The sequence below is a fragment of the Cervus canadensis genome, chromosome X (assembly GCF_019320065.1).
Source record: "Cervus canadensis isolate Bull #8, Minnesota chromosome X, ASM1932006v1, whole genome shotgun sequence".
Classification (NCBI taxonomy): domain Eukaryota; kingdom Metazoa; phylum Chordata; class Mammalia; order Artiodactyla; family Cervidae; genus Cervus; species Cervus canadensis.
Window position 1 is genome coordinate 40,715,931 of NC_057419.1, and position 17,725 is coordinate 40,733,655.

The window sequence follows — 17,725 nt, forward strand, 5'->3', positions numbered from 1 at the left end:
CATCACCTAGCTGGCATATGGGGAGAGAGAGCCAGATTGGAGAAAATATACCTTTTCATAACCATTTTGTGGAAGAAGTAATACAGCATGTGGTCATGTGGCCCCATCTAGATGCAGGAGGGCTGAGAAATATAGTCCAGTGCTATGCTGAGAAGGAGATTTGAAAACATGTTTTGGTGACATGTAGCTGGACCTCCTCAGATGGAATGCTCAAATCAGTCTGAAAGAAGAGAGGCCAGAGAGTCCTCATAGAAGACTCGACCCCTGAGTGGAATATCTAAAGAGAAATACATTTTGGGTATTAAAGTGAAATAATACTGTGGGGGGAAAATGAAACCTCAGAGGATGAAGCTGGAGTTGCTGTTACAGCCACATCTCACATGGAAAGTCTCTTTCCAGAACTCATTTGACCTAAATCTTTTAACTTTCTCCCACTCCCTACCCACCTTCTTTCTTACTCATTCTTTTTTTGTTTTTAAGTCTCAGTTTAAATATTACTTCCGCTAGAATTGTCTTACCTGATCAACTGACTGGGGAAAGTTCTCCCACAATGTGGTCCCAAAGTATCCTCTGATTTTGGTGTACTATTTAAATATCAATTTTTTTCTTATACTGTAAGCACCAATAAGGGCAGGGACCATGTCTGGTTTTACTCATCATTGTATCTTTAGTGATTAGCACTGTACTGGTCAACATAGCAAGCCCTTGATAAGTATTTGCTAAATAGTGGATCTACCTTCCCAAAGCATTCTCTTACAGCATTTTTGTCAGTCATTCCTGCCACTGATCAGTCAACTGCTATTCATCCTCATTAAGTGCTAGACATTCTTTCGTGTACTGGAGTTGGTGATGAATAAAACACTGTCTTTTTGGTTTGATCATAGTTGCTTGTATTCCCATTCGATTGAGAGAAGCATAGGGTGGCCAAGTCATCCTGGTTTGCCAGGGCTTTCCTGATTTTAGCACTGAAAATATCATATCCTGGGAGCTCCCCCACCCCACCCCAGTGCTGCACAATATGGGACTGTTGGTCACTCTAGAGTCAGTTTCTTATCTCTATCCCAGATACCCAGCATTATACCCAGCATATGATAATTTCTTAATGAATATTTATTGACTGTAGGTGGATAGATTGGTGGATGGATGTGACTGTGGATTTGGGTGAGTGAGCAGATGGCTGGATGGGTGAATGGATATGTTTGCCTTGGGAACTTTTCAGAATTTGGAGGAAAAGAAAAGAGACACCTAGAGATCTCAAAACACTCAGGAAAGTTCTACTGCAGAGGACTGGGAAGGAAGAGGGCAGGGAGGACAGCTTCTGGGGGCTGAAGGTAGTAACACTGTCCTTTGGCCACTTGTCTAAATGAGACTAATCTGGAGTTTTCTATAGACCCAGAGGTGAGGAGTGATTGCCACTGAAAGAAATCCCCAGCTAGGATGACTGGTGTCAGAGTGACCTGGCGCAAAAAAAGGCACCATTCTGCTTGTCCAGTCTCTGGATACATTCCAGAGTAGTCTGTGGCTACATTCTCAGGGGAGATCAAGGTATAAATTAATATTTTCAAGACTTTACTTTGAGAAAAATGCAACAAGACTATTGCATAGATAAGATATGTGGAGAGATGAGAAAACAGCCAGAATCTTGTAATAATTACAGCTAATTACATTTTTAATGACTTAATGGATAAAATAATTCCCTGGTAGCTCAGACGGTAAAGCGTCTGCCTGCAGTGCCGGAGACCTAGGTTCAATCCCTAGATTGGGAAGATCTCCTGGAGAAGGAAATGGCAACCCACTCCAGTAGTACTCTTGCCTGGAAATCCATGGATGGAAGAGCCTGGTAGGCTACAGTCCATGGGATCGCAAAGGGTCGGACATGACTGAGCAACTTCACTGGTTCAATGGATAAAATATAGCTAACAAAACTACAAAGATAGTAATGATGACCCTATATGCGAGACAGAAAAGGAGACACAGATGTAAAGAACAGTCTTTTGGACTCTGTGGGAGAAGGCGAGGGTGGGATGATTTGAGAGAGTAACATTGGAACAAGTATATTATCATATGTGAAACGGATTGCCAGTCCAGGTTCGATGCATGAGACAGGGTGCTCAGGGCTGGTGCACTGGGATGACCCTGAGGAATGGGATGGGGAGGGAGGCAGAAGGGAGGGGGGTTCAGGATGGGGGAAACATGTACACCCGTGGCTGAAATTAATTATTTTTAAAAAACTACATTTTTTTTTCCAGCTCAGATTCCTTGTGGGGATGGAACAAAATTTTCAAGTAATTACATTATAAGTGGCTGTGTATTCTTAAGAATTCATTCTCTACTGTCTTCTAGAATGTCCCTCAGCCCTAGTTCCACCGTTATTCCTCAAAAAATGAGTCACTTTGAGGAAGTATTTTTAGATTCCTCCAAGGATTTGGAGTATTTTATTCATACCCTTTATGGCAGGTCTTCTTGAAGAGAACTGTGAGGTATAAACGCCTGTTCTTCTCATTAGGTGGCCACTTTCCTGAGTACAAATACAGATTCAAGTATCCACCCAGCCACTTACTAGCTGTGTGACTTTCAGCCAGTTACTTTTTTTTTTTAACTTAAACAACAGAAATTTCTTTTCTTACACTTCTAGAGGCTGTTAGTTCAAAATTAAGGTGTCCACAGGCTTCATTTCTTCTGAGGCCTCTCTCCTTAACTTGTAGATGACCTATGTCGCATTGTGTCCTCACATGGTCTTTCCTCTGTGCACAAGTGACCCCTTTTCTGTGTTTGAATTTCTTCTTATGTGTCTAAATTTCCTCTTCTTATAAGCACAAGTGAGTTTAGGTTTGGGCTTCCCTGGTGTCTCAGAGGGTAAAGCATTCACCCACAATGCAGCAGACCTGGGTTTGATCCTTGGGTGGGGAAGATCCCCTGCAGAAGGTTTAGGGCCCACCCCACCAGCTTTATCTTACCTTCATCATCCCTTTAAAAGCCCTGTCTCCAACTATATAGTTACATTTTGAGGTACTATAGGTTAGGGCTTCAGCATATGACCATGTCACCCCATAACACTTGACAAAGTAAATACAAATTACAAGCCAATTTCACTTATAAACATAGATGCAAATGCTGGTAAACTCAATCCAACAATCAATCAAGTTATAAAACCTTAATACTAGGTTTGTTTTTTCCCCAGAATATTAATATATGGCACTTTTCATATTTAAAAAATCATTCAATTTAATGTGCCAGATTAACTATTGAAAGGAGAACATGGGCAATCATCTCGCTATAAACAGAAACTATTTTATGTCACCCTCTCTTCAAGATATGTCCAGCTCTAGTTATTTAACTTCTCTGAGCTTTAGTGTTTTCTTTTATAAAAGTATAACATTATTTATCTCATAAGATTTTTGTGAGGATTAAATGAGATAATATAAGAAACCTAGCATACAGCCTGGCACAAGAGCGCATTTGACAAATGTTAAGTCTCTTCCTCTTCCCCTTCTTTGAGGAAGGAACTGTGCATTTTTTCTGTATTTTTGGATCTCTGGCGCAGAGCTTGACACACAGAGGGCCTCAAATGTTTGCCAAGCTGAACTGTCAAAGAGCCATGGTCATGTAGAGGATGACATTAGGTAAAGGCTCAATGACTTGGTATAAATCGTGGGAAACAGGAAGAGGAGTCTAGCACAAAACAGTTTGCGGAATTAAACACAAGCCATTTACAATTCATCTATTTCTATCTTTACTGGTTTAGTATTAACCACATTTTTTTCCACTTGCTATCCTGCCTATTTTTTAACATTTATTTTGTTGAGATGTAGCTGATTTAAGATGTGTTAATTTCTGCTCTACAGCAAAGCGTGTGTGTGTGTGTGTGTGTGTGTGTGTGTGTGTCGCTCAGTCACGTTCAACTGTTTGCGACCCCATGATTGTAGCCCGCCAGGTTCCTCTGTCCATGGGATTCTCCAGGCAAAAGTACTGTAGTGGGTTGCCATTTCCTTCTCCATACAACTGTGTGTGTGTGTGTGTGTGTGTAAAGTATACAAATATATACACTTTTTTTCATATTCTGTTCCATATGGTTTGTCACAGGCTATTGGATATAGTTCCCTGTGCTAAACAGTAGAACCTTGTTGTTTATTCCTATGTATGATAGTTTGCATCTGCTAATCTCAAACTTGCAATCCATCCCTCCCCCTAACTATATTTTTTAATTCAATTTTTTGTTCCCATTGCATTACTGGCATACTTGTACCTTAGCAATTATCAAGTTATAATAAAATTATATATTTATACTTTGTCTCCCCAGCTGAATTGTAAATTCCTTGAGTACAAATAATGTGTTTTATTTATCTTTGTATTGCCTGTACCTAGAATAATTCTTGTCATTTAAATACTCATTTGACATTTGTTTGGTTTTTTGAAACTGTTGAGCTGTTTTCACTTACTTTGACATATCTACATTTGGTTAGAAACTTCTCCCTAATATGAATCTTGTCTCTTCAACTGAATTGAAATTTCTTTCAAGGGTGGCAACTCTATTTCTCCTATAGGTCCCAGCACAGGAATGGAACCATAGTGGGTGCTAACTGCATATTTAATTGACCAATACATATTCTCCTATAACAGAGAGATGTCATACCACATCATAAAAAAATTTCTGTGTGAAGTGAAAACATACAAGGTTCTGATATGGTCCACTCATGTCATACCATACCAGACAAAATTTGATTCCAGTGTAACCAAAGAACAAATACAGTTTACTTTCTTCTGAAAAAAATAAAATGAAAATCATGTTATTGTTTTTATACAAATAAAAAAGCAACAGATCACCCCAAATTCCACCATCCAAAAATAATCATTGTTAATATTTAATGAGACATCTGTCTATGCACAGACACAGAAAAGAGATGGATGGATGGCTAAATAAAAAAGATTTTATGATAATAGAATCATAGTGTGCAGGCCAGTTTTATTAAAAAGTATTAAATCTAATTTTACTTGAATTTAACAGAAGACTAAAATGAAACCAGAGGAATTGCGAACCTTTGGATAAATATTATTTCACCTCAGGAGATATTGATTCTACACTGTGGAAGATAAGATTATCACCGTTATACCTTCTCTCATCTCCTCTCCTCCAACCTTCAGATTTTTATTAGTTATAACATTATTCTGTCAATGTTGTTAACTTTTATATGCTGCTTTGCCACCAGCATCACCCCAGTTATTTAGGGAATGTATATATAGTATAAATATCTATTTGCTTAACTGAATTCAATGCTCTACCTGTATTCTTGGGTTTTTTGTTTGTTTGTTTGTTTTAAGCCACACTGCAGGGCTTGCAGGATCTTAGTTCCCAACCAAGGATTGAACCCAGGCCCATGGCAGTGAAAGGGCAGAATCCTAACCACTGGACAGCCAGGGAACTTCCCTACCTGTATTCTTTTATCATGGTTTATCTATTCCCAGGTTTTTTCATTTCATTTTTCTCTTGGTTGGCTGGATTTCATAGAGGGTTCTCTGAATGCTGTACTTGCTGAGTACTGCCTGTTGCCTTTTTGTTTGAAAAAGTGGTTGACTGGGTATGATGTCTGTGAGTCTCACTTAAACTTTGTCTCAACATTTTATGGACCTGTGTCATTTTCTTTTGATATTGAATAATGCTGTAAAGACTGAAGCCAAGCTGATTTTTTTTCATATAAATATATTACTTTTTTTCTGTCTATACAACTGAAGAATAGTTTTTTTATAATCTTTGATGTTCAAAAGCGTGCTTATGGTAAGTCTCAATATCAGTCGCACTTAAATTTTTTCTGGAGCACAATATGTCCTTTCAGTCTACAGATTTGGTTCTTCTTTCATTTCAGGGAGAATCTTCTCTATTATATTTCTAAGTACCTTTTCTGCACAATTTGTTGAATTCTCCATAGACTTTAGGAACCCTGGCTAACCTAGTTAGATTGTCTTCATTTTCCATGATTATTATCCTGTCTATGATTGAATTAACACCTTTGTCCTTTAGCTTTGATTCATTATGATTATCACAATACTTCCTTCCATGTCAGTGATTCTATTTTCAGTCATGGCTATTTTGAGACACACTCTTTCCAACTAATTTATTAGTTCTGAAATAGTTATTATTTTGGTTCTTTCTATGTTTCATTAATTCTGCCACATCCATATTTTATTTTTTATTATCTTGTCTTCAAGTTCTTATTTATTGAATTCATGTTTTGGGGGAGTTCTAACATGTAAGACACTCAGAATTTTCTTGTATTTCTTGGGTTGTGTTTTCTTCCACATATTTTTATTTTAATTACACTTTTTATTAAGATCATTATAGCTTCACATGCAATCTTAAGAAATAATATAGGGAGATGCTGTGCACTCTTCATCCAGTTTCTCCCAAAGGCAACATCTTGAAAACTATAGTACAAATCACAACCAGAATATTGACATTGATGCAATTCATATATTTTATTCAGATTTCCCCAGTTTTACTTACATTCATATATGTGTATGTGTTTACCTCTATGCGTTTTGTCATGTGCAGGTTTGTATATCTACCACGGTAGTCAGTATACAAAATAGTTCCAACACCACAAGGATCCCTTGTGTTGCATTTTTAGCCACACTTTCCTACCTCACAAAGGGAGGGGATTGGCTTTTTTCACTCAGTATAATTTTCTGAAGATCTAACCAAGTTATTTTATCAACAGTCTATTCGTTTTATTGCTAAGTAGTATTCTATGGTATGGATGTACCACAGTTGATTTAACCATTTGCCTGTTGAAGTACATCTGGGTTATTTCTAGTTTGGGGCTATTATAAGGAAAACTGCAATGAAACATTTTTGCACAGGTTTTTGTGTGAATATAAGTTTTTATTTCTCTGGATAAATGCCCAAGACTGCAATTGCTGCTCTATATGGATTTAATCACTTGTTTGTATACTATATTTCTTTCCTTTTCTCCTCTGGTTATGGTGGTATATTGGCATGGTTTTTAAGTTGCTAAGTCATGTCTGACTCTACGATCCCATGGATGGTAGCCCTCCAGGTTCCTCTGTCCATGGGATTTCCCAGGCAAGAATACTGGAGTAGGTTGCCATTTCCTTCTCCATACCATTTCTTTTCGCTTCGCTTATGCTTAATGTGGCCAGGTCTGGCCAGAGCTTCTATTTGTTTTGATATAATTTGGTTGAATTCTCCATGGCACCCTTGCCAGCCTATCTATCACATTTTCATATTCCCTTCCAAGGTCTTGTTTGAAAGCAGAATGTTCTGTTCAATCCATTATTCTGTAGCTAAAGCTGTGCCTCTCTTCCTGGGGAACCTGATTCTGATCTCTGTCTTCTAATTTTTTTAAAAATATCCATACATGTCCCATTTCCACCTGCCAGGGATATATTCCACTTCCAAAGTTTTGGCTCAATATTCCTAAGAAATAACAAAGTAAGGAACCTCCAGAAAATGGCAAGTCCTGATAGCATCCCTGCCTTGGCTAAGATCCTGCAATAAAATGTTGGAACTCCCCTCTTGGAGGTTTTCTCTGGATTCTTCCTCAAATTCTCTGTTCTTCAACCCTTCTCCCACCCCCCAGGCCATGCCAAACTCCTGTTGATTACTCCCTAAATTGGTGAGGTTTAGTGATAACTTATAGGATTTTGTTGAATGGCCTTTTTCCCTAAATGATACTTCTGGGGGTGGGAACAGTGTTAGAAACCTTGTAACACTGTCCCAAGGTCTTCAGTTTCCATCCTTGGCTGCTACTTTTGGTATTTTATGGTTATAAGTTTTACTCTTTGCTGTTGTTCAAATTTTTAGTGTTTTTTTTAAATTATGATTTTGTTTTGTTCATTTTGTTAGATATCTGGCAGCAGTGGTAGTGGATTAAGAGTCTGTAGGTCAGCTTTATTCTATCAGCTTTCCCAGGAAATCTCAGATAATATATTTTTAAAATCCTCTTTGTGCTGAGGGGCCTGAGGCTGAACTTTTAGGAAAGCAAGGAAATATTACAGAGTTGGGAAGTCACTGCATTTAGAACCAGGAAGGGAGGACATAAGTTGGCAAGGCACATCCAAACACAGAGCTGACCTGTGACCCCTAACAGAATATGAACCTTCCTTTCCTTCATTACCCGTACCCAACTCTTTCCTAATTTGATCAGTTTGCCTCCAAATTCTTTTTCACATGTGGCCCTTACTCTTTACATTTTTGTCACTGTCTTTAGTGAAGCCCTCCTCTTTCTCCTAATACTGCTTCATGCCTCTACTTTCTTTCCCATGGAAGCCATCCTCCTCACACTGCTACTGAGTCAATTTCCCTAAAACACCACTTTGTGTATATCCTCTCCATCTAAAAGCCATCAGAAAACTCCCAGCTGAAAAAAATGAAAAGAAAAAGAAAATTAAGTTTAAACTTCTTAACATGGCCAACAATAATAAGAGGAACTAATATTTACATAGTGCTTCCTAAATACCGAGAACATTCTAATTGATTTTTACATATTGAATGATTTCATCTTCAAATTTTTGGGGTAGTTGTTGTAATTATTCTCATTTCCACATCAAGTGACTTGCTGTTCTCCAAACATACCATATACTTTCACACCTCTGTCCCTTTTCACATGCTGTTCTTTCCATGGACCACTCTCATTACCCTCTGCCAAATGTACTTGGTAAACCCCTTCATCATTTTCTCTCTTACTGTTTTTGCTAAAGTGCAAATCTAATTTTGTAGTTGTTGCTTTGCCCTTTAGTGAGGCCCCATTGCTGCTAGGACACACAGCTTTCTCAGCACAGTAGATAAAGCCCTGCCTGGTCTAGCCCTTACCTACCCTGTAAGTACCATCTTTTCATTTTTCCCTTCATGCCTCACACTCCACCCATACAAAACTACTTGAAGTCTCCTGAACACACCATTCTGCTCCATGCCTCTATGTTTTTGTTTCCATTCTTCTTTTTGATTAGAATCCCTATCCACCTGAAAGACTCCTACATATACTTCAAGACTCAGTGTAATCATCTTTTCTGTGGTGAAGTTTCCCTGCCCTTCTCTTCCCTGCCATGCCTTGCCCTGACCTCTTCTCCTTTATTCTCTTCCAGGAGAATTGACTAATCTTTTCTCAGTATCACCCATGTACTTTGTACATTAATTCCATTGTAGCATTTATCACACCATTGCACAATTATTTTTTTTTTCATACAGCTATCAACTGTCTCCTTTTTAAACCTTTGTGAGGGGAGTAACAAGTTGTTTTATTTCTTCAAAGTTTACTCTAATTTGTATTAGCAAACATCAGATACTCCCAAAATATGTGTTGTATAAGTGAATCTTTATACCACCAGCACTTAGCACAGTGCTAGGACACACACATTAGGTGCTTCATAAATATTTGTTTAGTTAACAAAGCAATGCTTAATCCCTTTTCTCACTGTTATGTGCTCTCCTTCTAGGTACTCTCCTACTTCTTCAAACAAATCCTTTAGTAGGAAGCCCCCAGTGCCTCTGAGCCAGCTTGTGGGTCTGTTTTCCAGGGCAAAGGGTTACCTTGAAGGATAGTATGACCTATGGAAACATGGCTAGAAAAGAGGCTGTATCAAGCTGGCAGTAGCGGACAAGGGTAGAATATTTGTCAGCACTTAAATAGGCTTGCTGCAAAGGTTGAAGAAGGAAATGGCAACCCACTCCTGTATTCATGGCTGGGAAATCCCATGGACAGAGGAGCATGGTGGACTTTAGTCCATGGGGTCTCAAAGGTGTCGGACACAACTTAGTGACTAAATAACAACAACAGACTTGGTGCAAAGGTAACTGTAGATAATGGCCAAGTCTTTCTGAAGCAATGATTCCCAAACTTGTGTGGACATCAGAATTATTGGGAAATAATTCTCCATGAGTCTATTCATGTGTTATGAGTAGAGGCACTGACTTTTAAAGAATGATTGCACAGTGAAAAGTCTTAGACGATAGAGATAGTATATCCTTCCAGAACAAAAGACATATTTATTTCTCTCCCATATAGTAAAGATAATCTCTCCTTCTAAAGCTCAGACATGCTTTTTGTAAAAGATTATGCTTATAAAAGATTCAGCTTCCTAAACTTGACATTCTTCTTCTCTAACACAACCCACAACACATGTGCTTGCATCACTTGACCCTACTCGTGTCATCTGTGAGAATTAGGGCAATGGAACCTGACATGCATGCTAACACTCTGGCTACTGCTACTGCTGAGTAGTAATAATAATGACCATATAATAAAATAATAATAACAACAACTCTTAACTCTGACCCAGGAATTTCATGTCTTATGCCAGAATTCATGAAACCATGACAAGCAAACTTATTAACATGCAAGTAAAATAAAATCTCAAACCTTTCACAATTCTTAGCAGGAATCACATGAAGAGCTTAGTTAAAATGTAAGTTCTTGGGCCCTCCCTCAGACTATCATTTGGTGATTCTAGAATGAAGCCCAGTAATATGCATTTTTGATAAGTGTTTCTGATGTCAGAAGTCTTTAGACCTCTCCAGAGAAATACTGTTTTTAGGATTTTGCTAACTTAGATTTGACTATTTGCTTGTGCTACATTGCTTCAGTCATGTCCAACTCTTTGTGACCTTTGGACTGTGGCCCACCAGGCTCCTCTCTCCATGGGATTCTCTAGGCAAGAAAACTGGAGTGGGTTGCCATGTCCTCCTCCAGAGTATTTTCCCTACCCAGGAATTGAACCTATATCTCTGATGTCTCCCGCATTTGCAGGCGGGTTCTTTATAGACAAGAGATATCACTTTCTTCTTGCATGGCTAGAGGTAATCATTGATTAGCATTGGCAGATTTTTTGGTTCGAAAGAAACTGTTAAAACAGAAAATATATACTCACTATTCCCTAGTAGCTCAGTTGGTAAAGGATCTGCCTGAATGCAAACTAGTACAGCCGCTATGGAGAACAGTGTGGAGATTTCTTAAAAAACTGGAAATAGAACTGCCATATGACCCAGCAATCCCACTTCTGGGCATACACACTGAGGAAACCAGATCTGAAAGAGACACGCGCACCCCAATGTTCATCGCAGCACTGTTTATAATAGCCAGGACATGGAAGCAACCTAGATGCCCATCAGCAGATGAATGGATAAGGAAGCTGTGGTACATATACACCATGGAATATTACTCAGCCATTAAAAAGAATTCATTTGAATCAGTTCTAATGAGATGGATGAAACTGGAGCCCATTATACAGAGTGAAGTAAGCCAGAAAGATAAAGAACATTACAGCATACTAACACATATATATGGAATTTAGAAAGATGGTAACGACAACCCTATATGCAAAACGGAAAAAGAGACACAGAAGTACAGAACAGACTTTTGAACTCTGTGGGAGAAGGTGAGGGTGGGATGTTTCAAAAGAACAGCATGTATGTTATCTATGGTGAAACAGATCACCAGCCCAGGTGGGATGCATGAGACAAGTGCTCGGGCCTGGTGCACTGGGAAGACCCAGAGGAATCGGGTGGAGAGGGAGGTGGGAGGGGGGATCGGGATGGGGAATACGTGTAAATCTATTGCTGATTCATGTCAATGTATGACAAAACCCACTGAAAAAATAAATAAATAAATAAATTTAAAAAAAAAAAAAAAGGATCTGCCTGCAATGCAGGAGACCCAGGTTCAGTCCCTGGGTAGGGAAGTTCCCCTGGAGAAGGAAATGGCAACCCACTCCAGTACTCTTGCCTGGAGAATTCCATGGACACAGGAGCCAGGCGGGCTACAGTCCATGGGGTCACAAAGAGTCAGACACAACTGTGTGACTTTCACTTTTTTCCTAAGAAATACATAAGAGAAAGTTATGTACTGGCTAGAGTAAAATTGAGAGAAATGGAAACATAAGAATAAACTCATATGTATGTCAATAAGCTCAATATTTTAATCATTGTGTAAATTAAACTTGAGCTTTTGTTTGTCCTCTGAGAAAAAGTGGGAAGTGGTTCTTACATTCACACTTAATTTTTTATTGGATTGGTTCCTCCAGCCTGAGTTTCAACAAATATTTATTGAACACCTATTGTGTGTTCAGCACTGTTCTAGTGTTGCAGAAACCAGTACTCGAGAAACCAAGCACCACACTCAGAGAGTTGGAGAACTCGGGTTTATTACACCGGCGGGCCCAGAGGAGTTAACACTCCAAGCTCTGAGCCCCGAACAAAGGGATTACAGAGTTTTTATACACGGACAGGCATGATTAAGCGGGTTTGTGGGTTTGCAGAGGCTAGGACGTTTGCAAAGAGCAGGACAAAGGTGAGTGAGATAAACTCCAGTTCCTAGTATTGTGAGTCCCCACTTTTTGAGACCTACGTGATCCAGACTTTGCAAGGAGCAAGCTGAGTTACAGAGGCAGAAGGAGCAGGAGGTTATGTAAAATTTTAACTTTTCCTCTTCACTAGGTGTCAGAAATCCAGAGATGAATAAGACAAAATCCCAAGTTTGAGGCATTTATATTCTAGTGGGGGGATACAGACACTGAACCCATAGACAGACACCTCGCATATTTTCAGATGGCAAAGAAAATAAAACAGAGTAAAGAGATAAAGACTTGGTGAGTGTTTAGGGACATTTTAGCTATAATCAGAGAAGGCCTATCTGAGGAGGTAGCATCTGAGCTGTGTTTAAAGGAGATTTTTTAGCTCTGTCAGTTTCTGCCTGCTAGAGGCTTGTCCATTTGCAGACATGAAACCCTTTAGCCTTCATGGTCAGCCTCACCTCACCTAGCTTCTGACAAGCTTGAAAACATATCAAGGGCTTCTTTTTATTGGTGGCTGAAGTTCAGAATTAGCCTGCTGCCTTGACTTCATTCATTTTACACATATTTATGGAATACATACCCTATCAAGACTTATTCTAGGCACTGGAGATGCATGCATGCATGCTCAGCCACTAAGTCATATCCAACTCTTTGTGACCCCATGGAGAGTAGCCCACTAGGTTTCTCTGTCCATGGGATTTCCCAGGCAAGAATACTGGAGTAGGTTGCCATTTCCTACTCCAAGGGATCTTCCTGAATCGGATCAAACCTGCATCTCTTGAGTGTATTACATTGGTGGATGAATTCTTTACCACTGTGCCACCTAGGATTTCCAGGCAGTGAGGATACAGCAATAAATAAGAAAGACTCCAACTTTCCCAGAACTTCTAGTAGCTTCTATGGCAGTCACTAACTTGAACTATCCCCTACATACACACACCAGCCTAGAACTTGCCTAGTCTTTTTGCTTAGGTTAAAAAGGGAACTGGATCATTTCATGATTCTCCAGCTGTGGGCTTGAATACTCTTCAATTCCAGATCAACCTCTGGAATCCAGACATTTCCCCCAAATTTCTGTGATTATCACCAGTATGCAAATACTACTGTTCCTAGTCCTCAGACTCCAAATTGGCTCTCAAAACCAGTGCAAATAAGACCTGAATTAGGGAATTCCCTGGTGGTCCGGTGGTTAAGAATCTGCTTGCCAATGCAGGGGACACAGGTTTGATCCTTGGTTGGGGAATATCCCACATGCTGTGGAGCAACTAAACCTATGCACCACAACTACTGAAGCCCACACACCTTAGAATCTGTGCTCCACAACAAGAGAAGCCACTGCAATGAGAAGCCCATACACCTCAATGAAGAATAGCCCCCACTCACTACAACTAGAGGAAGCCTGCATGCAGCAACAAAGACTCAGCACACCCAAAATAAATAAATAAATAGTTTTTTTTAAAAAAAGACCTGAATTAGCTGCATCCCTTTTGATAGGGATAGAGTTATTAGTTACTTTAGAAATTCAACTTGTGGATTAAAGATAGAAACGGAATTTTAAGAGAGTTTGGGAGACTGCTGTAAACTAATGACCACTCAAGAAAAGAATCCAGTAACCAAGCAACAATCTACATATGTGGTTAAAGTACAAGACAATAGATATGGGATCTGAATCTTGTTACATGAAGCCAGAGGTTAATGGTCCTTGAAAAGTAGCATTTCTGCACATAGCCAAGACAGGAATATAGGCGAAAGGAGAAAGAAACTAGGTGAAAGGGAACACTATACCAAAATCTGAGATGAATTACTGAATTTTAGAATGTCACCACCCTTCTACTAATATGATTTAAATAGTGTCATGACAGTCCCAGTTTAACCATATATGGTGAAAGGAGGAACGAATGATGTAAGCCTTAAAATCTACCCAAGGATGAGGAAGAAGATAGTCTTCTTCCTTTCCTACTTTTTCTTTGATTATAAAAACGTAGCCCCCTTTGTTCCTGGGACAGCTGTGCTCCCTTGCCTGCCCCATTGTATCCCTCACTAGCATCCTATGCTAATAAACTCATTCTTCACCTGTCACTTTGCCTCTCATTGAATTCTTTTTTGCACCAAGACTAAAGAACCTGAGCTTCACTAAGTCCTGAGGCCAGGTGTGCAGTTTCAATCAAAACACTGTGGGTTTGAGTCCCCTCCTAAGTCAGGGATTGTGGGTTCAGGTCCCAATTGAAGTATGGCTGGGTTTGAGTTTCATCTGAGGAGTGTAATTTCACCTTGAACCCTGCAACTTGGACTTTTGGTCATCTCTCTTCTTCAGGTTGGGCCCTGTACCCTAGAGGTTCTCTTCTCCTAATCACTGCCTGCCACTTTACTCTTTCCTCTCTTCCTGTCAAAATCACCAAAAGCCTGTTGATTTGGTTATTACACTGACTCCTAAAACTGCTTCTAGCTGACTTGCTCATTGCCTGATGATCAAAGCTAAATGAAAACAAAGATGATAGAGGCAGCAGTGCCTGCATGAGCAGCTCCTCTCAAATGAAGGGTTCCTTCCAATCAGGAAGAGGTTGCTCCAGCAACCAGACTCCTCACTTCTCACTTCTAATATACTCTAATCCCTCTCTTATTAATTTCTATTACAATGGAATGAGTTTTCTTCCCTGAGATAATTTTCTCAACCATTTTTACAACCTGCTTTGTGGCACCACTTAGTTTTCTCTTAAGGGGAACAAGTTCTTTCTCTTTCTAAATGCTTTCCAACAATTATCTCAGTGCTTATTATATGAAAGGCAGCATGCTGGACCTTGATGATAGATACAAAGATGGAAATATATTTATGATATGTGAGAAAGAGCACTGGATTTTGGAATCAGAATACCAAGTATTGTTAAGTAACTTCTTAAATTTATAGAAGTCATACAAACACATGCCCAAAAGCTAAAATGCACAGAGAAGCATAAAGTGAAAAATGAAAGTATTCACCTCTTATTCCCATTTCTCACATATAAGTAATATTTTCTTTCATTCTAGTAATTTTCTAGACATATATGCTTTTCTTATTTTCCCTCACAAATACAATCAATACTGTACATATCATCCTGCTAATTGACTTTTTGTTTCATATGTATTGAGCATTTTCTCTATCATCAAGAATCTATCACATCCTTTTTAATGGTTATATAGTATTCCATTGTATGGGTATACAATCCATTGTATTGATGATGATTTATTTGTCTGAACTGTTTTATTATAATGAATTTACAATAAACATATTATTACATAAAATTTGGTCAAAGACATAGTATTTGTGTTGGGCAAATTACTAGGTGTGAAACTGCTAGATCATAGATGTACACATTTTAAAATGTTTTGCCAAATTGCTCTCAAAAACAATTGTATCAATTTACTCTCTTGACAACAGTAAAGAAGAATGACTGTTTCTTAAGAAAACCGGGGTTTAGATCCTTTTGTAGTTCATGAGCATGATGATTGGGTGTTCACGCTGCTGCGTGACATGTGCCTCCCTCTAAACCTTGTTATGACATCGGCACATTACCTGTCTGACGTGAGAAAAAAAAAAGAAAACCGGGATTTGAATTCTATTATTTTTGGGTAGCAATGGCTTTGAACAAAGTACTTAAATTGGTTAAATTTATATTCCTCCTCTGTATAATAGAGATGCTAATACTATCTTCATAGAAATTTGAGAATTAAATAAGACAGTCTCAAGTTCCAGTTCGAGATGGCAGAGTAGAAGGACGTGCTCTCATCTCCTCCTGTGAAAGCATCAAAATTGCAACTAGCTGTTGAACAACAATTGACAAGAGAATGCTGGAACCCACCAAAAAAAGATACCCCACATCCAAAGACAAAGAAAAAGCCACAGCAAGACAGTAGGAGGGGCACAATCACGATAAAATCAAATCCGTATGGGATTTGCTGGGTGAGTGACCCACAGACTGGAGAACAATAATACCAAAGAAGTTCTTACACTATTGTGAAGGTTCTGAACCCCACATTAGGCTACCCAGTCTGGTGATCCGAGAAAGGGACTGGGAATCCCCAGGGAATCTGGCTGTGAGGGCCAGCGGGATTTGATTATAGGCCTTCCAGAGGACTGAGGGAAATAGAGACTCTAGTCTTCGAGGGCACAAAGTTTTGCATGCTCCAAGACCCAGAGGACAGGAGCAGTGACCCCACAGGAGACTCAACCAAAACTACCTGCTAGTGTTGAAGGGCCTCCTATGGAGGCATGGGTCAGCAGGGGCTCACCACAGGGATGGGGCACTGGAAGGTCGCCCTTGGAGTAAACTCTCTTGGAGTTCACCATTAACCCCACCATAGACCCTAAGTCTGGGTCGCCTCAGGCCAAATAACTACTAGGGAGGGAATGCAACTCCACCCATCAGCAGATAATTGGATTTAAACTTTACTGAGCAAGGCCCTGCCCATCAGAGCAAGACCCAGTTTTTCCCATCACCAGTCCCTCCTCCCAACAAGAAGCTTACACAAGCCTCTTAGCCTCATCCATCAGAGGGCAGACAGAAAAAGCAAGAAGAAACACAGTCTCACAGCAGCTAAAACAAAAACCATATTACAGAAATTTAATCACAATGAAAAAGCAGAAAGTTACATCCCAGATGAAGGGACAAGATAAAATCCTAGAAAAACAAAAAAATTAAGTGGAGATAGGCAACCTTCCGGAAAAAGAGTTCAGAATAATGATAGTGAAGATGATCCAGGATCTTGGGAAAAGAATGGAGGCAAAGATTGAGAAGATGCAATAAATGTTTACCAAAGACCTAGAAGAGCTAAAGGACAAACAGAGATGAATAACACACTAGAAGGAATCCATATCAGAATAACTGAGGCAGAAGAATGGATAAATGATCTGGAGGACAGAATGGTGGAAATCACTGCCACAGAACAGAATACAGAAAAAAGAATGAAAAGAAACAAAGACAGCATAAGAGACCTCTGGGACAACATTGAATGTACCAACATTTGCATTATAGGGGTCCCAGAAGGAGAAGAGACAAAGGACCTGAGAAAATATTTGAAGAGATAGTAGCCGAATACTCCCTGAACATGGGAAAGGAAACAGTCAACCAAGTCCAGGAAGCACAGAGAGCCCCAGGAAGGATAAACCCAAGGAAGAAGACACCAAGACACATAGTAATCAAACTGACAAAAGTTAAAGACAGAGATAAAATATTAAAAGCAACAAGGGAAAAATGACAAACAACATACAAGAGAACTCCTGTCAGGCTGTCAACTGATCTCTCAACAAAAACACTACAAGCCAGAAGGGAATGACATGATATATTTAAAGTGATTAAAGGGAAGAACCTAGAGTATTCTATCAAGAATACTCTACCCAACAACACTCTCCTTCAGATTTGACAGAGAAATCAAATAGCTTGCAGAC

General features: G+C 39.3%; 1 non-coding gene across 1 annotated transcript; it reads left to right on the forward strand.

Annotated features, from left to right (window-relative positions):
- Positions 1-15,758: 15,758 nt before the first annotated feature.
- Positions 15,759-15,863, forward strand: LOC122436223. Its single transcript, XR_006267976.1, has one exon. It is a non-coding gene; the product is annotated as a small nucleolar RNA U13 (small nucleolar RNA).
- The last annotated feature ends 1,862 nt before the right edge of the window (positions 15,864-17,725 follow it).